Consider the following 26,277-nt stretch of genomic DNA (forward strand, 5'->3'; position numbering starts at 1 on the left):
GCATTAATGTCACTGTCTTTTTTCCCTGCATTTTATTGCCAATAGAATTTAATCTGAATCTATCAGAGCAAAGCTGGCATATGCGCAGGGTAAATGTCACCGCAGTGAACTGCTAAATCAGCAAAATGATTTGAAAATACATATTTCCATTCTTGCCGCTGGGAAATAAAGATTATATAAGACGTAGTTTACTATTTGGTTAGAACATCTAGCCCACTTTCGTTTGCATTAAATACATCTCTCTCTTTCTCCCTCTCCTTATATATATATATATATATATATATATATATATATATATATATATATATATATATATCGGGTACATTTCTTTACAAAGCTTATCGAAGAACAGTGCCAGACCTATAAATTACCTTGTGTGAAATTTGTAAAAGATAGGCTTAGCCGTTTTGGTACCTATGAGGAAAGAAACTCACACACAAACACACGAAGTGACTTTTATTTGGATAATATCAAAACATTGTAAATTCACTACCTGCATAGTAGCAGAAATATAGTGCAACGGTTAGAAGCTCTGACTGTCATTTTGGTGGTCGGGTTTCGATCCTGATTTGAGGTAGTTGTTTGTCTAGGAGCACTGATGAGCTGTGAAACAGCGGAACCGTACTGTATGTGGATGAATATATATATATATATATATATATATATATATATATATCTTTTTTAAATACCTACAGGAACTAGTATTTCATTCTTTCGGGGATCATTGATGCAGGGTGTCACGATTACTGCCAATCGGGAGATTCGAACCCGGCCATGGATCATCTCTGACTCCATTAGCAAGGAACAGACCACACGGTCAATTTTACCGCGAGAAATATCGTTGAAATTTAAACATTTATTTTTAAATGTAAAGAAGTCCGTCCATAGTAATCTAATGAATATAAGATCATGACCTCCGCATGCGAGCTTAAGTGCCCGACTTTCATTTCAACTTTAAAGTTCTCAACAATAAGAACCGAGTTCTAAAACGGGCTGACATAATATATATATATATATATATACACACACACACACACACACACACACACACACACACACACACATATATATATATATATATATATATATATATATATATATATATATACTATCAGGCGTTGCCTGGTTCTTAAATATACTTAAATATGCAGATTATGTATTCATTATTATCGAGACAATACTCTATCGATTATTATATTGAACCTATTATATAGTAGGGATATAACAAGACTAATACACACACATACACACACACACACACACATATATATATATATATATATATATATATATATATATATATATATATATAATCTAGAGTGCCAGCAGCTAAAATCGAAACCAAAGCATGCAACTCTTCATTCTTCCTCCTTAACTTCAGAGCCACGCCCAACGCACATCATCGTAACTTCACATACCCCCCTTAATATCAACAAAATAGCGTAACGGTTAGAAGCGTTGATTGTCGCCTAGGCGCTCGAGTTATAATCTTGGCTTAATTAACTGCTACATCAACTCCAATGAAGAGCTGTAATACAGAAAAACTGTCTCTGTGGATAACTATACACACACACACGCATATATATATATATATATATATATATATATATATATATATGTGTGTGTGTGTGTGTGTGTGTGTTATATGTTGTACCTAAGGTACTTACACTTTTATTCATTTTTATGCTCATAGTATTTATATGCTAGTTGACTTGTCGCAGAACGGATCTTGTAATCTGAAACTTACTTATAAATAGTTTATCTTTTATATTTTTAGATTTTATTTATCGTTTTTTTCATATATTAGTAAAAATAGTAACCGTATTATTTGACATTTTTTTCTTGGGGAAGTTGTATTATCTACTGGAGAGCCATGTATTTAACAGCTGTCATGTTTTTAAATCTCCTAAACAGCTACATGGTAAGCAGCTGATGATCCCCGTTTTCTATTTACAAACATTTAGTTAAGATTTTCTCTTTTCATCCTTATGTAGTTAAATTCTCTTTTATAATGGTGGACTTCTGCGTAATCGGCCTATGCAAGTGATACGTCTATTTCTCTTAAACAATTTTAGTTAAGGCCTTTTTTTTCAGCCATATATATATATATATATATATATATATATATATATATATGTATATATATATATATATATTCATCCATATATAAGTGAATTCTCTTTGGTCATTATAAACTTTTTTAGAAATCGGATTATATAGGTGCTTAGTCTGTGATAGGTTAAAATTATTTTTTTTTCCTTCCGGGAATTTAAACTGCAATCTTTATTTTTATTTTTGCATTTTTTTATTCTAAGCTTCTTTAGACTATATATATATATATATATATATATATATATATATATATATATATATATATATATATATATATATATGCAATATATATATATATATATGTTGCATAGGGGTGTTATTAAGATGAAGGTACTAAATATGGATATGTTTTATACTGGTGTTATTATTAAGACGATGTATATTATGTATTGTTGTTGCTCGTCTTAGGAGAGTCTTAGTGAGAGATTGACAGTCTTAGTGTGTTCATGGTGGGAGATTAGAATCTTAGGAGTGATATCTAGAGATTGTCTTAGGAGTGTTCATACGTTGAGTGTTCATATGTCTTAAGATGTTCATGTTGTAAGAGATAGCATATTGGAGACATAAACAGGTATATATAAAGAGAGATACACTTCTGTATATATATATATATATATATATATATATATATATATATTACCAAACAAGTTGGATCAACAAAAACATTCATATCCTTTTTCTACAAATACTCCTGCTACAGGACTTCTGATAAATGTATTATTTTCACTTTGACTTTCCATGTCTCACTGACTTTAGCAAATAGGGTGCATACCTTTATAACTATTTGCTAATATTTTCACTCCTCTGATGAGATGGTAGACATCGAAACCCTATAGGTTAAGGAGATAAACTTTCTAAAACATTCGTTGTCTTGCTTAGAATAATAAAAAATTCTTTGATATGAAACTCAACCACTTCATTTCATTTCAATGAGAGTTTTTTGAAATTCATTGAATTACAATTTAATATATATATATATATATATATATATAATAGACAGTGTACATGTTACTACAAGAGAACTAATTCAACGAGAGGAGATTTATGAATATCTTGATAGATAGACCGAGGGATAGTGCGTTTGACATTTACGTTTTGACAGTTGTGTATATAATATAAACACGTTACCTTTCTCATTGTAATGATGAACACAGAAGACGCAGATACACAAAGATGATGACGTCCTTTATTTCATGACCTGTCCATGATTTCGCGTGGGGAATTCAATTTTTCTTTACAGGAATATTTCTAAAAGCCTCCTCACTTTCAGAGAGTGCCGAGAATCGGTATGAACCTCTCTGTTTCTCTGATCTCGTCACGTCCTCACATGATTAAACATGTGCTCATAAAGCACGTTGGATGACATGCGTCACGTTGCCAAACTTGACATGACCCCGAGTTCAGTAACCTATTTTTCAAATAACATTTCTACAAAATATGTTTACAATTCCAATTGACGATTAAATTCCTCATTTAAATTTTCACAGAAACAAATTTCATTATTAAATTCCTTTTCCATATACAGATATGCAAGCTAAACAATTGAAATTCCTTATTTTAATAACATTCTGTATTTATTTAAACTTATGATTGGAATTTTCAATTCCAAATCTAGCTTCGCAACTTCGAATCCTTAACTATCCTATTTCATATTTACATTTAACTAATTCCCTATTTTTTTACTTACATGAAAAGGGGCCAGCCCTTTATCATATATATATATATATATATATATATATATATATATATATATATATATATATATATATATATATTTGAAATAAGTGACTATCGTCTTGAGGACACTCTACACAAGCTTTTTGGTCTGACCTTCCCTCCTGGTCTTAAATAAAGAAGATACATCAAATCCGCTTTGAAGGTCGCTGGAAAAGTAATTGGACATTTCTACCGTTCCAGTTAATATCTCACTGCCGATGCAATCCTCTACCGGTAAAAGAGTCAAGTATGTCTTAGAATGCACATAACAACTAATCGAGGAAGGCTAGAGGAATAATTGGTCGAAACGTGGTGAGACATCAGCAACTATGAAGATTAGGATAACAGTCGACAAAAGAATGTATACACATTTTAATGCGTTTCGGTTCAACAGTTCAACAGAGTAACCAATTAAGATTCACGAGTTTGGTAAGACGCATCAAATAAAGTTTACAGGATACATCAGCCGATTCTCGCGTGAAATTATATATATATATATATATATATATATATATATAGAGAGAGAGAGAGAGAGAGAGAGAGAGATAGATAGATAGATAGATAGATAGATAGATAGATAGAGATAATAAATGAAAAAAAGTTATATTCCAAAATTCATGATGTTGAGCAGCTAATAATTTATTCCTTTAATTCAGTTGACTTATACAATTCTTGACAGTATCTGTTAACTTTTTGTCACTTATTCTCCATATTGCTCTGTAATTACATGGAACTACTTAATAAAGGATTGATATATAATAAGAAACTATATTTCTACCGAAATAAATATATATATATATATATATATATATATACATGTATACACACACATGTATATGTTTGAATACACACACACATATGTTTGAATACACACAAACATATGTTTGAATACACACACATATATTTGAATACACACAAACATATGTTTGAATACACACACACATATACAAGTGTGTGTGTGTATTCAAAATATAACTTCAAATTCTGTATATTCAAAATATAACTTCAAATTAACTGTTTGCTCGTTTTATAAGCTCTATTTCATATTTTGTTTTATCGAGCTTTTTCATCTGGCTGAGATAACTTTATAAATATTGATTCTTTAATATTTATAATATACTTTAGTTTTACCATCTTGGATAATTTTGGTAAATTTAATTGTAATTTTTATTTTATATATATATATATATATATATATATATATATATATATATATATATATAAGAGAAGTGGAAAGTCACACATTTTAGAAAACATATTGTTTTATGCATTTAAATCAGAAAATTTGAAAACTTGAAAATGTGAAATGATAAAATCATTTTATTTACTTTTTTGTTGTTGTTTTTAAATCCGAATTTTCGCCAAATAACATGGCTTTATCAAGGAGAGGTCAGTCCGATTAAATGTTTTTTTTTTCTTCATAAGAGGTCGAAGCCTCCCGAAAAGGAAATACGTCTTGTATCAGTGCTGTTTGAAATCTTAGAAGTGGAAAGTCACGCATTTTATAAATAAAAAAATTCTCGTTACTGCGACATGGTAATTTAGTAGACACTATATGTTTTACTTGAAAAAAAAATTCAATTTCCGAGTTTCGCTACAATAGCAAAGAAGTGCTAAAGTGTTACGAATATTTTCATTAATCATATTTTAAAGCAACATATTTTCTCCAAGAAAAAGTGCGAAAGTATGAAAACAACAGTTTGCCAACCTACTTTCTATTTTTTACACTTATCCTACAATATTTTTACATTATTTTTTTCCCTTAGATCTATCACCAGTCTTCCACTTACTTTGTTGGTTTATTCTTTAAAACAGTTTTAAATTTTTTATCGATTTATTTTTGATAAAAAACTATACTTTTATACAAAACGAAAATCGGTTATTTTTTAATTTATGAGATTTTCCAGTACGTGCTCACATACATGTCTATAGTAAAATTAAACCCTTGTGCTTTCCCCTCTGTCAACCTCAGGAAGAACGGGCAGTGAACCCGCAGTGAATGGTTAACGTGTATGCCATTTTAATTTAGGATACTCACTTCACAATTCGTTTGGCGTTTGCAATAACCATTAAATAAGCTCAGGAATCCTGATTCTTTCTCACACGACAAGTATATGTTACGTGTTCTATGGTCGGAAAATCAAGCAATCTCTACCTCTGCAAAGAAAACGAAACACCTCAAAATATTGTGGGTCAACAGATATAGGGAACATAAACATAAGAAACATACATTTTTTTGTTCTCCATTTAAAGAAACTTAGTCACAGCAACGCGTGACCGAGTACAGCTAGAATCTATATATATATACTTATTACTATAATTATGTTTAATATATACATACACTCCTTTTCTGAATCATCATTGCAGAGAGTCACGATTACCACCGATTGGGATATTCGAGCCTGTTCCCGAAGCCATCTCTGACTCTGCAATGAACAAACCGCTCGGCCAACGTTGACCGCCGCAAGAAGTATAGTTTAAATAACATTTATATGAATCGTAAATGCCATTGAAGAAGATCAAGAGGGATCATTTGAGTTTAACATCACGATCAGCGCACGTGGGCCTAAGTGGCCGTTTTATTTCATTCTAACTTAAAGTTCTCGACAGTAAGAGCCGAGTTTTTAAAACGGCAAACATAATACTATAATTATTTTTTTTACTTACAGACACAAGTGCTTGATATATATATATATATATATATATATATATATATATATATATATATCATACAAGCTAACCCGATCTGGAGTTGCCTGGATTATCTCTTTTTAAATTCTGCTAAATGTTCATTCTTAAACCTGTGTTTTTTGTACGGAAATATTAGTATATATAAACGATCCGAGAGGAATGTTAGTGATTTAATAGGCACGTTGATAATTTTCTTGTTTTACGTCATTGTTAATAAATGTCAGTATTGACGCATAAAAAAAACATAGAAAAGTCACGATAACAAAAGTATAGGCGAATATATGGCGCTGATATTGACACTCGCTTGTGTTGCAGTTTAACTATTGGGAATAAATGTTGAACAACGAAGTCCAAAACTGTCGTCAATGCATATTGCAAATATGGAAATGCGAATGTCATTTTTTTGCCTTGAGTTTTCGCTTTTTTTTATAAGAATATAACCGCGCCAGGAATAATATCCAATTAGCCCCATTGAAGAGGGCCAACGGTTAAGCTGCGTATTGGATAACGGTGAATGGCTTATTGAATTATGTAGACGGGTCAGTGTCAAATACTTTCGTAAAAATAAAGTACAACATTTCCCGTTTCGTAAATCTGCCTGGACGCCATTTTGTTTCGAAGCGCGGACTAAAAAAGACACAGACAATAGAGAATTCCATTGAGTCAAGATTTGCAATAAAAGACAAAAATCAACAATCAATTATATGTCTCCGTTCTTCTTTCTTTCTTTCTCTCTCTCTCTCTCTATCTATCTTTATATATATGCATATATATATATATATAGATAGATATAGATATATATGGTAAAACTGGTAATTAGTAAAAACCTGAAGAGAGTGCTCAATACTATTGCAGAGCAAATATGTGTTTTATTTTTTATTACCGTTCAGATAAAACGGTAATATATATATATATATATATATATATATATATATATATATATATATATATATATATGTCTGCCCAGCGTTGCTCGGAAATCAATCAATTTTGGCCAACATTTATATGACGCCATACATGGGTTCATCTCTATGGCATCCTGTATGATGACATGTATGGCGCCATCTCTATGACGTTGTGTATGACGGCATGTATGACGTCATAGCATATCTCTATTAGATATAAACAATGATATGAAGTAATCGATGTCATTGTCAACAAACCAACAAACAGACAGAAATGCGGATTTATATTTATAGATATATTAATGTTGGGACGATTTATCGGAATAGGGAATGGTTAACGTCGGATTATTTTGGGTATCGGAATTGAAAACAAATATAATGCCTATTTTCCAATTCCCAAAACGATTCTTTTCTTTGTTTTTATTAGTTGCCTTTTGTTTATAACATAATTTACCATGGCTCGTATGAATAATAAAGTGCTGGGTATTTATTGATTTAAAATACTAGTAAAACTAAGATTCATAGTAGGATACCCGCAAGTGTATTTTTACATTTGTAGAATATATATTCACGTATTACATGGGTTTGTGCCGTAATCCGTCCCCCCACAATAAAACAACTTTATATTTAGACATTAAAAAAGGCTGTACCAGAATCGGTAATTATCGCAATCAGATAATCACGCAAAACTTGAGTAGAGAAAATATTTTAAAAGAAAATATTTAAAAAGAAAATATGTAGGTGCACCTGAACAATCGGCACCCATTTACAATTTTTTTCCTTTTCACCTTTTTTCAGCTATTTCTGTGGATTATTGGACGCTAAGCTACCAGATTATTAAAATAAAAAAGTCAATATTTAAAGATCTGGATGCGGGTTCAGTTTCACATATAACGTCTTAGTAAATCCATCCCATATTTTCAGAACCGATTTACAGCCCCAATTTGACGTTGATTCTTTTCTATCTAATCAAAAAACCTGTTGTTGATTTTATAAAAATATTGTTGTTGTTATATAGAACTTGAATAAACTTTGAGAATACAAAAGGCAATTTTTATGGTTTAGTTATGCTATAAACAGAAACATTCATTTCAAACACGCTCCTGTCATATAAAAAAAAAACTTCTGTTGGTTTTATATGCCGGACCCTTTTGCTTGCGCGGTGATTTCACGTTTCAAATATATTTGTGATTTTAGGCTGTATAAGAGGTTTACTTTAACCGAATTTTTCGATTATCGATTGACGATTTTCAATGCTTTTAAAAAGTATTCTGCCATAGTATATTTTGATCGGCGGATAACGGTGAATAGAATGCGTATAGAAACAATGTTAATATCCCAGGATACAGCTAAATGTGTGCTAGATGGGTTCTACAAATGCTCACAGAGAGTCAAAAGCATAACTGTAAGAATGTCTGACAGAACTTATTGAGTTAGCAGGAAACCAAAGGTTACGGATTCTTGGATCGAATCATCACTGGTGACTAGACGTTATGCCACTAGTACGAGCCCAAGCAGCGGTCGATGGACTGACACTACTCACGTTCCCCAGGAAAGAAGTTCAATACGCAGACATTTGCAGGCAAAATGATGTACCCTGTCTAGGACAGGATGTGAGCCATTCTCTTGCAACCAGGACTGATTGTCAACCTTTACAGTTACGTTGAAAGGTTGACAAAGCTGAAGGCCCAGATTTCCCGTGTAAAGTTAGAGTAAAGAGGAAATATTTCGTTTGAAACACGACAACACCAAACAACAGGCCCATTTGAAGACTACAGCATGTGTGGCAGAGTTCGGTTGGACGGTGCTGTCTCACCCATCGTATAGTCCGAACCTTGCCCGGTCAGACGTCCACTTGATCGGACCTCTTGGGGATGCATTACGTGGACAGGATTTTCTCGACAAAAATGCTGTAATCGCAGTTGTGAAAAGCATAAACCACCTGGGAAAAAATGGAGAGAAAAGGAACAAAGTTGCATAAAGACTCATTAATATTAGCATGCCAATAAGGTCAAAGACGATTACAATAGATAAAAGGGAAGTAAGAGATGGGCCTTTTTAGGCCATGACATTTTCAAAGCTAAATTCTTCTTATCAGAAAGCAAACAGCATCATATAAAAGCATGGGGAAATAGATAATACCGATTTTAAATACATTTAAGATTAGAAATTGAAAAGTTAGGGGGAATACAATAAAGACGGGGGGGATGAGAGTGTTGTAAGAGTTTTAAAGGCAAAAAAAGAAAGTCACTAAGTAGAATAAAAATTAGGCCGAAAGAAATAAAAAAAAACAGAAATCGGGAATAGAAGATAATGAATAAAAAATAGAAAATAAAACAAAGAGAGTATAAAATCCAAGATTAAAAATAAAGTTGGTTTAATTGTTATCGTATTTGATTCATTGTCTTTAGATTTTGATTTCGATATCAACTCGAGTGTTTTGTTTTTTTACTTACAAGAAATGAAGTGTTTAGAAAAAAACATAGTACTCACACGCACATGTCTTAGTTTCTGTATGAATTATTATATTTTATACTATGATATGCGTATTTTACAATCGGGCAACGGCGGGATGTCTGCTTTAATATCTATAAAATTGAGAATGTGTATGAGGACACTTCTCAACCTATATACTCTACGAATGTTTGATCTATAGACTTTAAAATTGGTATATAAGATATTCAGACACGTGGAAAAGTTTTTAATCCTTTTTCATTCGGAAATTCGCTGGTTTAACGGTTATCGTACTTGAATCTGTATCTTTAGAATTTGATTTCCATATCAACTCGAGTATTTTTCTTTCTTTTTTACTTACAAGATTAAACGGTTTAAAAAAATACTCGCATGCACACATCCCAGTTTCTGTATGCGTAATTTACGGCCGGGTAACACCGTACAGCCTGCTAGTTTATATATATTTAACTATGTTACATTTTCATTCAGCGATGGTTTTATAATTCTTTTATACACCAATGTCGCCACTGTGAACAAGGATTTTGTATCGAACTGTAGACAAAACACTCGAACACTCATTTTATTTTATAAGTGTTGTGGCTTTGACGACCGGTAATAATCAAGAAAAACAATTTTATAATTAAGCAAAAGTGTATTAACAAAAGCCTGTTAGAAAAGTGATTCTGGGGTTGTAACGGCTAAGAATCACAGTATTTACTTTTTCCCCACCGGAAGACGTGACACAAGGTCGGAAGATGATGAGAGTCAATCCGTCGCCCATAAAAGAGAGCACTGTAGACTTTAAAAATTACATAGGTATCCCCGTAAAATTTCCCAGGTCGGGGTGCGTGACACCCCCCATATATATATATATATATATATATATATATATATATATATATATATATATATATATACATATATATATATATATATATATATAGTAAGTTATAAAAAACATATGTCAATTAAGCTACACAGAATATTCCGCGTCTTATTCTCGTGAGAATTCGTCAGGCTAATGCGAATAATTCTGTGTAGCTTAATTGCCATATAGATTTTCATAACTTATTGCCTTGTTGAAGTAAATACTGACAATTTACGCATACAATCTATATCTTCGTATATTAATTTATATGATAAAATGCACTAGTCATATATGTGTGTATATATATATATATATATATATATATATATATATATATATATTTCTGTGGATTTATTCTTTAACCACTTTTTATATATAGCAATCCTTATTTCAAAAGCTGAGGGTAATTACAGAGAATATAATGAATAAGTGACAAAAGTATATATTCCAAATTTCATGACATTTCAAGAATTGTGAGTGTCAACTTAAAGGGATACATTGTAATATGGTCAACATCATGAAATTTGGAAAATAGATTTTTGTCATATATATATATATATATATATATATATCCATGCATATATATATATATATATATATATATATACAGAGAGAGAGAGAGCGAGAGAGCGATAGTGAGAATATGAAATGAATAAAAACCAATACACAAATATATACGAATGCATATAGATTCATTCGTTTATTTAAAAGGATGATGCGTCGATTTCGAGTGCTGGATAAGTGCACTCTGAATCACCCGTGAATTGGATTTTGAAACTCACTACGAAGAAAACAAAAGGTATTTCAATAACTACCTTGCATTCAACTTGAACCTAAGATCACTAGATAGTATCTCTATCTATTTGCAACTTAAAAACTTTCTCTCATTGTAGATTTTTCTTATTCTCGTATTTTTGTTAGTATTTGTATTTTATTTCACTTTGTATTTTATTTTGTTTTTTTTTTTTTAATTTTTTACATATACTTCTTATACTTTTATATTCTTTTATAATTTTATACCATCTTATACCTTTTTAATCTCTTAGTTCTTTATTTTACTACCTGTTTATACTTTATTTTTTTCATTTATATTCTTTAGTCACTCACATACTACCGTGTTTGAATATATGGTTAAGTGGCAGTTTTAGTCATTTACAACTCTTTTAAAGCTTACTCGCTCACTCATTTTTCGACCAAATTTCAAACAATTATTACAGTTTATAGATCACCTTCTCAGCTATATTGTGAAAAAAAATACAATTTTCGTTCAGTAACACAAAAGTTATGATTAATTTTCTGTTGTTCAAAATCGTAAAAATATGTAAGGAGCTGAGCAACGCTTTTTATGACCGTTTTTCATCTAAACCATGTCATTACGAAACTACTAATTCGAAAAGAGAAGTAACAAGTGAAACAGGGAATAAAAGCATGAAAGGGAGATAATTGGGGAAGTTTTATTGAAAGCAAACGAGTGCCGTACATTGTCATTACATTGTCATTACATATGTGTTTATAGGTGCCAAAAAATAAGACTGAAATTAAACAAAGTACAAGTGAACTTATTGACAGCCTGGAGAAATCTTGGATTATAATAGAAAAATGCGAGCATGAAAAGTAATATAGTTAAGCTTAAACATGGAAAAGTAAAGGACTAGTTGTTAAAATTGGAAAAGAAAAGGACAATATATTATAGTACGCTCATGCATTCATATAGTTGAGCAATAATATTTACACTCTAAAGCATCGTTTAGTCGTTTTATTATCTGCGACTGTCGTCTAGGCGGCCAAGTTTCAATCTTGACTGGAGGTAATTGCTAGACTAGCATTTATCGAAACAGTATGTCTGTGAATAACTGTATATATATATATATATATATATATATATATATATATATATATATATATATATATATATATTACAATAGAACAAAATGCGAGAATGAAAAGTAATATGGTTAAGCTTAAACATGGATAAGTAAAGGACTAGTTGTTAAAACTGGAAAAGAAATAGACAAGATATTCTAGTAAAAAAATTTAATTTATAAGTTAAAATATTGCAGCATTGATTTTTTTAAAATTCAATTTATAACATTATATAATCAATTCTTAATTCTGCAATATTTTAAGTTATAAATTTATTATTTTTTGTAACAATTTATCTTTGTACATGTTATCTGTTTACCTTTGGTTCTCCTCTTATATTACTCGTTACTTTTATTATATTATAATCTATACTTCCTCTAAATACTAATTTATAATTTCGATAACCCTTTCTTATATGCACTAGCCTTGCATAAGTCACCTATTCTAAGAAAACCCCTTCGATAGATTTACACCCAAACCACTTATGATTGAATAAACATCTGATTTCAATCATTCTCCTATATTCTTCCCGATGATATAGATGCACATAGGCACACATATATTGAACCCAGAATGGCATACGTGGTATACAGCATCTTTCGTTTTGTAATAAACGCTTTACTCCTCCTCATATATCTCTGGAGTTCTGCCATTTCCCTCCATTAACAGTTTCAATATATTACCATTTTCCCTTCACGCACAATTATTTCGCTCCTAATGTAGGTATCGCTAGACGCCGTACGCCTTATATGTTACCTAGCACCTTCTTTCCTCTTCTGATAAGAAGCATTAGGCTTGGAAATACCATGATTTAAAAAGTTTCACCTATCCTACAACTTTTATTGATGTATGCATTAGAATATATATTTGATACTCTCGTTTTTTATTTTCTTCATAAGCTACAATGTAATTTCTTGAGCTTTGCATTATCTTTATAAGTCTCCTCTTAAAGAATCGATCTTATTCTTTTAACTAACTTTATATATATATATATATATATATATATATATATATATATATATATATGATGAAAATGATGGAAATAGTATTCCGACAAAATAGAGAAAATAAAAAGGAACAAACCGTATTATGTGTTCATCAACGTTTCGTCTTTATTTCGAGGAAGTCTCGAAATAAAGACAAAACATTGATGAACACATAATACGGTTTTTCCTTTTTATTTTCTCTCTCTCTCTCTCTCTCTCTCTCTCTCTCTCTATATATATATATATATATATATATATATATATATATATGAAAATAATTTCTGACGAGGACGCATCACAGACCGTCTGAAACGCGCGTAAACGATTTCAATGACTTAAAAACATTATTACAATGATCCAAACATAATTCTCAATGAAAAACCAAGACACGGTATAATAAAATAATGTTAAAAAATACACATTGTTGGTGACTACTCCCTTATTTAAATATATATATATATATATATATATATATATATATATATATATATATATATATATAGTAATTTTGGGATAATTAGACCTAGAGTCTATTTCTTGGCGTGTTGTTAAAAGTGGTCTCTTAATGGTTGAAATAATTATTTATATCAGAATTATAAATAATTTATTGAAATAATTATAATAACTCACTGTACCTGGACACACGTTGCTGTGGCTCAGTTGTGTTAAATGGAACATATTCCTCAAGAAAAATTGCATTTTCTATTGTTTATGTACTTTTATTATTTTTTGCATTTTTTTTAATCAATAAAAGTTAGGTTGTTTTCCTCAAAAAAAGATTCATTTTTTACCATAAATTGTTAGGGGAAAGGGTTTTTTTCAGCAAAACTTGCACTTTTTTTATTTTAAAGAAATTTGGCAGCAAACGTTTCTTTTTGAAAACGGAATTTTCATTATAGAAAAGATGAATGCTTTATATGAACACTGTAAATAGTTACATGAATGTAGAGAAAAATTTTATGTTTTTTTCAAGAGAATGTACCAATTATTTTTTTGTCAACAGATATTAAGAAAATAAACAGAAAAAATACTCCCACGATTAATTAATTAATTATGCAAAAAATATATAAAATGTTGATTTAGGGTTTCAACATTTGAACAATGCTCGGTTGAATCCAGTGATTGCCGGTCGAACCCTAACCATAATTGGAATCGGGGGGGGGGGTAAAATTTTGCATTAGTATCATTCTTTTCAATTTCGTCTTGTGTTCAAGTTTTTAGTGGCCTATCAGCGTTTGCAAACTAGCAAATTTAACCAAAATGCAAAAAATTAAACAATTAAATAATTTTAATAAGTGGTCAGCTAGGTGTGTCAGAAACCAACCTTATGAATGCATGAAAAATATTGAATATTTCGACCTCCTATCTTTCCAAGCTTAGAACTACTTGAAAGATTTAATTCAAATCCTATTTTTGTTTCAATTAAAGGAGCAAAGACAAAATTTAAACAAAATAACAGGTTAAATAGCAAATCATGCAATATTTGTTTTTTTAAATCGGTTTTCTTGAAAAATGATTTGAAGAAAATAAACAAAACGTCGATTATAAAAAATCGATATTAATTCCAAAAAATCACTTACCTATAAAAAATACTAATAAATGTATAGTTCCATTCTTTATTGTTAAGAATCCATCCATATTTATATTTTAAAATCCATTTATTTTTTAAATAAAAGAATTTTTAAACGCCTATTTGAAAAAAAAAAGCGCCATGACGCAAGAATTTTACGTTTTTATCAAAAACCGGAAGTGTTTTTTTTATTGTTTTGAACTACGGATAGACAGAAGTAAGTAAAACCCACGCGTTCGCGTTAGTCGTCTAGCCTTGTCCGTGAAGAAATATGTGTTCCCATAGGTTAAAATAGTATAATTTTACTTATAAGATTTTGCTTTTAAAAAAAGACGCACCAGGATTTTTTCTTTTCTCAAAGAAATACATACATTTTTTATTTATTATATTTTCATTCTTTTTTGTCTAGTGAATGTTTTTTTTTAAATATCTAAAAAAAACATGGAATGAAATAGAAAAAATTGTCGTCATCGTCTATTACTTACTGGACAATATAAGCAAAACATAGGCTTTCAATTAAAAAAATCAACGTGGTTTAAAAATAAAAGGTTTTACACTTTGGACTTTACAGGAAAATTTCCCAAAAACACTTCTTTTTTTTGTTTTAATTTACAATATATTATTTATTGATCTTTTATCTTCAATTTGTGATATATACAACTTTGGTACATAAATTAATTATTAAAATTTTAGTGCTAATGCAGAGAGTGATGCACACTATTTTTTAAATCGTATTTCCAAGTTTAATTAAAGTTTTATGATATGTTTTTTATGCAATTGTAATGTTAAGGTAAAAAAAATAGGTAGAAAACACCCTCCCCATGTTAAGAATGGCTTTTTAAATAATAACGTTATTATTTCAGCACGGGTCAGTCTATACATGAGTACCAACATTTTGATAGACATTTCAAAATGGGAGGGTGAATTTAAAAACAACTTTTGTCTAAAATATTATATTCAGTTTAATGGAAAAAGCATAAAATTTCACATTGACCCTGAAAATATCGTAAACATTTAACCAATAGAAAAATTCTGATAGATTTTTAAAGTTTAAAAATTGAAAACAAAATAATTCGTCAAATTCAATTGATTTCATTACGTAAAAAAATGACTGCATTAAGACGCGCCGGCACTTTGTAAACACTGATTTAAAAAAATAAAAAATAATATTTCTATTATTTTTTAAACAACTTTAATATTTTTTAAGTATATTCCATAAGGAAAATAAACAACCAATTTTTAAAAGAGAAATTACGAGTTTTTTTATATTTTATTCGCAGTTTCGTGTTAGGGGTGTCAAAAATTCTCCAAAAATTCTGCTCAGCTTCTAATACATATCCTAGCAAATCAATCCCCCCCTTATTGGCACGGTTGTTGTAAAAATGGAACGGAAACTTAAATTTCGCTCCGTTTTAATCTTTTTTTTAAAATTGTGCCCCGAAACGAATATAATCAAACTAATAACATTCGACAATTGTACTTCATATATACAAAACACAAAATATAATAAAAAAAATTATTAACGAAATATTTTTAAACGAAAAAAGTCAGTTTGGTATATCTTTTTATTATTTTGTACATGTCCAACTTACCGTTCACATTGGAAATATCGACATTTATAGGATGCCGGGTACGTTTACAACGAATAAACACTACAATCTACCCATGTTAAGAACGGCTCTCGGAATAGACACCCCAAACCTCCCCATGTTAAGAAAGGTTTTCAGAATAGACACCCCTAACCTTGTCAGCATATCCGAAACCCTATAAAAGTTGACATGTCGAATGTGAACGATGAGTCGGACATAATGTAAAAATGTACCGAATTTAAAAGGGAACGAAATTTTAATTTCCGTTCCATTTTTACAACAACCGTAAAACAGAGCATTCAATGATAATTTTACCTAACTTATTAATGTTATTTTTATTTCAGTAAAAATAATATTTAGGTTTGGATATAAATTCCTAAACTCATTTCACACTAAATAATTTAGGTGACTGAAATAGGAATCAAATTGAATATTTGTTTTCCTGAATAGTAAAAAGTCCACTATGGTCGATTTGCTGCTAATATTCATTGGTTAGATACGGGCAAAAATAAACGAATTTTTTTGTAGGTTTTCGACAACTTTTTGATTGTATTTGAAAGATTAAGGACTAAACTTAATTTCCCAATATTAGTTTTCGGGCTCTATTTAAAAGATAATTGGTAAAGTAAAGTCCTAAGATATTGAATTAAATAGAAAAAGAAAACACCTTGTTTGTGCCAAATATAGCATCGGTAGTGCGAGAAATTAATTTTGCTTCGAGTTATATCGAATTCATTAATACGGACTTTAGGGGCTGTTTTCGTAATGTTCTTGTAAAAATTATTTTTTTTATTGTTACAAATTACGATGCTTTATTTATATGAAAAAGCAAAAATAGACACATTCTGTTTACATTAAGCGAGACCACCACGGCCTGTAATGGTGAGACCAAAAGATCTTTTAGTGGTGTTACGTGACGGCAGGCGGTCATATTTCCCCAAATAAAAAAGAATGACTCATTTGTACAAAGAAAACCACCTATTTATTAAAGAAAAATTAAGTATAATGTCATAATTAAAAAGAGATATATAAAAACACGCATGGGTACAGTAAACATATTGTATCAAAAGGTGGAAGCCATCCGTCCAGTGGTTATTTAGACTACTAATAATGAACGAATCAAGAATTACATTTTTATATATAGAGATTATAAATAATTTTTCAACCACTAAGACACAACTTTTAACAGCATGCCAAGAAATATATGGACTAAAATAAGAACTAACTTTAATAACGGGCGAAAAAAAGGAATATCTGCCTTAATACAAAAATTCTAGTTTATTTTGGTGTCTTTAACTCCCACCCCACCCACATTTTTTTATTTTGCTGATGAGGAGACTTTGTTTAAATATAAAAAATATTTTTATAAAATTATTGTTCAAGATATATTGACTATTCCAATAAAACACCGTTTCAGAAACGATCGTACAAACTATCGATTATGTTTTTTCCTTTTGAAACTGATTTTCAATTAAAAATTTATAACTCATTTTACTCAATATATATATATATATATATATATATATATGTATATATATATATATATATATATATATATATATATATATATATATATATATTTATATATATAATGTTTTTTTTTCGATACTTTTTGTGACCAAGAACGGAGTACCGCTTGAATATCAGAAAATAATAAAAAATAAAATATTAAATACAAAAAGTAATATCGTTTTCATGTTTCAAAAAAAACCCTCATAATCTTTAAATTAATATACATACACACATACATATATATATGTGTGTGTATGTGCGCGTGTGTGTGCATGTGTGTGTGTGCGTGTGTGTGTGTGGGTGTATGTCTGCCATAATATCTGTTTATTAACTAACCTTTACGAGAAAATCTTCATTATTGAGGGTTTTTTTTTTATAGTTTATTAATTTGCGTTTCTGTCATTTACTATTTGTCTTGAATTTGTGTCTTATTTACGCTCGAAAACAGAATAAACCCTGGGAGATTAAAAATGTTTTTGAACAATTGAATTGATTTTAATTAGAAGCCGAAGCATTTCGCGCAAAAAATAGAAAAAATAATTATTTCCATCTTTTTTTCATCCGTTCGTTATTTTCCATGTGTAAATTTAGTTTGTAAACAGTGTACACTTTAAAAATATTTGTAGGACGATGAATAAAATACATGAAATCGGTTTTAGTGATGGAAACAGAGACTTTCACGAGCAGAGAAACACGAGTTTATTTTCCGAAGACAAAGAATCGATGCTGTCAGTAAAAGAAGTTGTTTTTTAATTTCCAAATTATCAGTGTTTACAAGGCATAAAATTAAATAATTTTTAATTTACTTATTTTTTAAAATAATCATGTGTACATCCAATGTAATAGCCCTGACACATGGCGAAAAATTATTTTCAGAAAACTTAAAGTCGAATGTCCAGCAAAACTTATACATACACGAGAGGACTCACTAAACAAAGTCTTTAGGAGTCAAGGCAGAGTGAATATGTAAAAACAAACATATGTTTTTACTTCTATATGTTACCTAGCACTTTCTCTCCTCTTCTGATGAGAAGCATTAGGCTTCGAAATACCATAATTAAAAAAAAGTTTCACTTATCCTACAGCTTTTATTGATGATACATTAGTATATATTTTACATTCTCGTCTTTTTATTTTCTTCATATTCCATATAAGCTCCAATATAATGTAAGGTAATACTGATTTTCCTGGCTTTCAGTAAACTTTCGAAAACAATGATTTCTAATAAAAGCTGCAGTATGATTATTTTTGCTCTGTTGCACAATTTCTTACAACTTTCCATAAATCTGTATATATATATATATATATATATATATATATATATATATATATATATATATATATATATATATATATATATATACTAGACTACCCGTAACCAGTTGGGTCAGTATGTTATATTAGCTATGGAATTCATGTATGCGCGTGACACTTGTGACGTAAAGAATAAAAATTTTTTTTGACCCAACAGAAAGAAACATTTCTATGAAAGTATACTAAAATGAAAAATCACGGATGGATTACTCAAACTTGAAAAAAAAATCCCCCCTATTCGTGTAAAGTTACCTATTTCTCCGAATAATCGCGCAAAAATCGAAAATTAAATATGACTTTCCTACGAATCGAACGCCGACGAAATTCATTTAGAAGACAAAAACGCACATGAACCTACCGATGAGAAATATAAGAATGAAAAAACACATCTTGGATTCCTTCAATCAAGTTATAGAAACTTAAAATCTAAAAAAATAATAATAATAATTAATAAAACCTGAAGCAAACAAATAAAACCTTAATAAATAAAATAAAATAGAACTAATATGGAAACAAATTAGTAAATGTGTCAACAAATTCACCGTTCTCACACCACTATTTTGTATCTAGAAATGTAAACAAAAAATAAAAAAAGAAGGAAGGAAAGGGGACGGATAGAGAGTAGTATTAGTAGTAGTAGTATTAGTAGTAGTAGTAGTAGAAGTCTTGGCTTTACTACGATTGTTCTTATGTTTGTCAACGGTTTAAAGTTGTTTAGTTGTAAGAAAACAGGAACAGTATAGTTGTAATACGGAATACTTAAAAAAAAACACCCCCACTCTTCCCATGTTAAATAATAATTTCGAAATAATAACGTTAATATTTAAGTGCGCAGGTCAAAATCTGCAAAAGAAGCGATTTGTGTTTATTTGTTTACGTCGTTATGGGTTTATGTTTTGCGTGCATGCTCAACCGGATGTCGTAAACTAGAAAGTGGGTTACATCACTTGTTACAAGGTCATTTGAGTTTTATATATATATATATATATATATATATATATATATATATATATATATTGTATTAGCGTTCGTCCGTGTGTGTGCGTGTGTACCTCTTTGTCTGTATACAGCTCTACTACAACCGTTTCATTTACAGTTTATCGTTTGTATAATGCTGGACTTTCTTTTATTCTGATGAGAATCATTTGGCTTCGAAAAAAAATTATGTTTTTCCTCTATTTTATGTTTTTATCTCTCTATTTTATCTTCTCTAATGATATAATAATGTTCCGTATAACTTTTATATATATATATATATATATATATATATATATATATATTATATATGTGTGTATATATATGTATATATTTTATTTAATATATATGTATATATTTCATTATATATATATATATGTGTGTGTGTGTAATTAGTTATATAATTTGCAAAAAAAAAGGATTCCAGCAGAGTGCTCTGTTATGAGGAAAAAATTCGAAAATAAGAGCGTATTATTTATATTTTTTTATTTGCTGAGAGCGTAGATAAGGTAAGTCATCGGCACCGTCGGTTTCAAACCTAATAATAGGGGACTGTTTTCATATCTATATCAAGCTCTCTTCAGCCGATGATATGGGTATCTAAAACGGTCCCCTATTATCAGGATTTAAACCGACGGTACCGATGACTCATCTCATCTTAATTTCCAGTAAGAAAACAAAAAAAAATTATGTATATTGCAATGGACGCAACAGCAAACACGGTGATTTTTTTTTTCACGTTCTTTTCCTCCTTCGCAGTTAGGGTTCGCGGTAATAGGCAACTATTACCACTTTTTTTTTTTTTTTTTGCTCAACATACACCTCCACACATCCGGGCAACGCCGGGCAGCCAAGCTCGTAATAAATAAATATTATTTATCTGCGTCCAAATAAAATAAGGGCGATTTTTTTCGGTAATAAATGAGCTTCGGGGCGAAGAAGATATTAAAGCGAATTAATCTTCAACAAGATATCTACATAACATATAATCGATAAAAATAAACACTTAATTTTTCTAGGATTGCGTGGTGTAACGGTTAAACACACCAAACTATAATAGATAGGGTCCAGGGTTCCATTCTTAGAGAGACACAGTTGAGCTTCACTGATGAGAGGTAGCAAATTCGAAACATGCATGTCCGTAAATGTAATGTTTTAAAAATAATAAATAAATAAATAAATGAATATTATTTATTTGCATTTAAATAAAATAAGTGTGATTTTCTAAGTAAAAAAACGAGCTTCGAAACGAAGACGATACTTTATCGCATTTTTCGTTAAAAGATAACACATAAGTTCCGCCAGCAACAAACATAAAACATTATCAAAAAAAAAAAAAAACTTTCTATCAGCATGCATGCAAAAGTTTTAATCCACAACCATTGCAATAAAATATTCATAAAAAAACCGACAGGGCCTCTATAGAATCAACCATCGTTACTGCTTCCAGAAATATTTTAAAGCAAACACCAAAATCACTGAAGAAATATCCATATACGTCATATAAGTAGATAATATCTTTATAGCAAGAGAACCACACAAGGCATAAAAGTCCAACAAACAGTCGATAACAATTCCGTGTCCATATTTATCCATGAAAAAAACATTAACGACAGTATATGTTCTGATATTATATTCGTCATTTCTCTCCTCTGTCTGAGTGATTAACTATAGATATAAAAAGTAGTTGCATCCGTGTATGTGTGCATAACTCTCCTACAGCCCACACAACTGGACCGATCATGACCAAACCTGGCATGACGATGGTCCCCACCGAAGGATGGTGCACACCATTTTTCAAGGTTAATGCCAAAGGTCAAGGTAATAGCGTATGTGCATGTAGTCTTTTATAGCCCACCCCTACTGGAGCAATCATGACCAAACCTGACATGATGATGGTCTCCAACCTGGAGATGGTGCAAATCATTTTTCAAGATCAAGGTCAAAAGGTAAGTTTGTTGTACGATCAGGTACTCGCGCATACAGCGAAATCCCGTGTGAAGTTCGGGTATCTTTGCCAGTTTAAAAAATTTTTTTTTTTTTTTACATTTCTCTTCTAATCCAAAATTACTTTTACTCTTATAATACTTTATTGTCTTACACAAGTTTATATATATATATATATATATATATATATATATATATATATATATATATATATATATATATATATATATGTTTTGGGGATCCTTTGCTGCCTCTGGACCCTATATATATATATATATATATATATATATATATATATATATATATATATATATATATATATATGTTTTGGGGATCCTTTGCTGCCTCTGGACCCTATATATATATATATATATATATATATATATATATATATATATATATATATATATATATACAGTGATGATCATATTTATTGGCACGGTAAAATAAAAGTTAAATTTTGTTTAATAAATTCTAAAATAGGGATTAAATTAAAGAAAATAACAAAGTATATTATGTATTTTTAACTGGCCTTTCCGATGCAGCAATCGGATTTTAGAAAAAATAAATAACAAAGGAACAACAAACATAATTGCAAAAAACCCTTGTTCAAAATTATTGGCACGGCTTTGTTTTTCTTTTAGTATCAGTATAATATCAATCAATTTCCGGTTTACGTGCTTTCTGAACTTTTTTATATCCATATTATGCTTGTTTAACGCTAATTCAGTGAATAATTTTTTTCAGATAATTTTTAGATAGCGATTTATTTAAACTATTATAAGTGACTAAATTATAATTTTCAATCGCCATGGTTAAAACTAAGGAACACAGCGAAGACGTCGGGAAGCTTGTTGTAGCATGCCATACCAATGGGGAGGGCTATGATAAGATTTCAAAGAAGCTAAACCTTCCCAAATCCACTGTTAGAGCCATAATAAACAAGTTCAAATCGCAAGGCCACGTTATGAGTTTAGAGGGTAGAGGAAGAAAAAGGATTCTTTCCCCAAGAGATGAACGGAAAATTGTTCGACAAGTAAAACAAAACCCAAGGATCTCTGTTGGGGTGATTGTTGATGAACAGAGCACCTCTGGAGTGAATGTATCTCCACATACAGTTGGTAGAGTTTTGAAGAGAGCTGGTTTAAAAGCATGTCGTCCGAGAAAGACTCCCTTATTGAAGCCTATGCACCTGAAAGCAAGGCTAGCCTTTGCAAAACGTCATATTGATAAAGATGTTGCATTCTGGAAACGTGTTCTATGGACTGACGAAACGAAAATAGAGTTATTTGGCCATAATAAAGTGTCTTATATTTACAGAAAATCTGGCAAAGCTTTCCTGCCTAAGAACACCATACCCACAGTGAAGCACGGTGGAGGCAGTTTGATGTTTTGGGGATCCTTTGCTGCCTCTGGACCAGGGCGACTTGTTAAGGTCACAGGTAGCATAAAAAAGGAAGATTATGTTAAAATATTGGATGAAAACCTGAAAGACTCTGCTAAAGAGCTCTCACTTGGTCGTCGTTGGTGGTTCATGCAAGATAATGACCCAAAGCATTCGGCTAAACTGACTAAGAAATGGTTTGAGGACAATCATATTAATGTTTTGGAGTGGCCATCACAAAGCCCAGACCTTAATCCAATTGAAAATTTATGGAGAACATTAAAATTGAGGGTAATGCAAAGGAAGCCTAAGAATCTTATTCAATTGGAGGATTATTGTCAGGAAGAGTGGGCTAAAATTACTACTGAAGAGTGCAACAACTTGGTTGTAAACTATGAAAAGCGACTGAGGAAGGTAATCAAGGCCAAAGGCTATACAATTGATTATTAAATAAATCGTGCCAATAATTTTGAACAAGGGTTTTTTGCATTTATGTTTGTTGTTCCTTTGTTATTTATTTTTTCTAAAATCCGATTGCTGCATCGGAAAGGCCAGTTAAAAATACATAATATACTTTGTTATTTTCTTTAATTTAATCCCTTTTTCAGAATTTATTAGACAAAATTTAACTTTTATTTTACCGTGCCAATAAATATGATCATCACTGTATATATATATATATGTATATATATATATATATATATATATGTATATATATATATACATACATATATATATATGTATAAGAAGATATCTCACTACTGATGCAATATAAGATAAGAAGATATCTCACTACTGATGACATTCTCTGTCTATATAAAAGCCAAGTACGTCCAAGGATGGAATACTGTTGCCATATCTGGGCAGGAGCTGCTAAAAACAGCATATCCTGCCTTGACAGAGTACAAAATAGACTTCGTGGATGCCCTTTTCTCTACCCTGCAACCTCTCTCCCACAGAAGAGACGTTGCGAGTCTATCCTTGTTTTATCGTTATTTCCATGGCAGGTGCTCGTCTGAACTCCAATCTCTGGTCCCCCCTCGCGAATCTTTCACGAAAAACACCCGTCTAGCTGAATCCACTGTGAAAAATTTCCCCCACTCTATATCTGCGCCTAAATCGAAACGCGGAATCCATGAACAAAGCTTCTTTCTTAGAACTGCACGCCTGTGGAACTCTGTTCCGTCTGCCTGCTTCCCACCGGACTACAACTTGGATGTCTTCAAGTCCAACGTTAACAAATTCCTAATGAACCGCCCCCTTAAGTAAATACTTCATCAAATCTCCACACTAACGTAATTTACTTGCAATAACCCTTATCCCTGAGTGGCTTCCGGGCCTTGATAAGTGGTGATCACTGTGTAAAAAAAAAAAGTAAAAGTGCGTTGGAAGACAATTCTCAACTTATATACACAATGAATCTTTGGTCCACAGTCTTAGAATTTGGTATGTAGAGTATTCAGACATGTGGAAAACCAGTTTTTATCCGAAAACAGGGCTGCTTATGGTCAAAATTTAAAAATTGTTATGTGGTGGGGTCATCGAATTTTTATGTTTGCTAACTTTTCACGAATGCGCATGCGTGAATTATTCACGCGACAGATACTTTATGTAGAGAATAAGTAGGTTTGAAAACACTTCTAAAACCGTGTCAAGCTCTATTCTCGAGTACTTTTTATTGATATACAAGAAGTGAACTATTTAGAAATAAAAAAATAATACTCGCATGCTTATATCTCATTTCGGCATTTATTAAAATATAATATATATGCGTATTTTACGACTGGGTAACCCTGGGCTGCCCACTCTTATATATATATATATATATATATATATATATATATATATATATATATATATATATATATATAATGAGTTTTTTTTAATCCAGCAGAGTGCTCAATTATAAGGAAAATCCGAAAATAAGTGCATATATATATATATATATATATATATATATATATATATATATATATATATATATATATCGGATAATCGCCATATATATTTTATTAATTAATAACTAGCTCTACCTATGTATGGAGCACTTTTGAAGTAAATACTTAAAGTTTACGCATAAATCTATACTTTCGTATATTAATTTTATGTGAGTAAATGTAGTTATATATATATATATATATATATATATATATATATATATATATACTGACAGTTTTTAGATGAGACAAGTCATTGGTACCCTCGGTTTCAAACCCGATAATTAGGACCGTTATAGATACCCATATCAAGCTCTCGTCAGCCAATATACTATATATGTGTATGTGAGTGTATGTGTGTGTGTGCGTGTGTGTAAAGAGAGAGAGATTAAGCTATAGAAAAAGTGGTTAGGAGAGAGAACAACAAAGAGAGAAAAAAGAGACGCAAGGGGAT

This window comes from Euprymna scolopes, chromosome 29, assembly GCF_053919585.1.
Source record: "Euprymna scolopes isolate OS-2025 chromosome 29, ASM5391958v1, whole genome shotgun sequence".
Lineage (NCBI taxonomy): Eukaryota > Metazoa > Mollusca > Cephalopoda > Sepiida > Sepiolidae > Euprymna > Euprymna scolopes.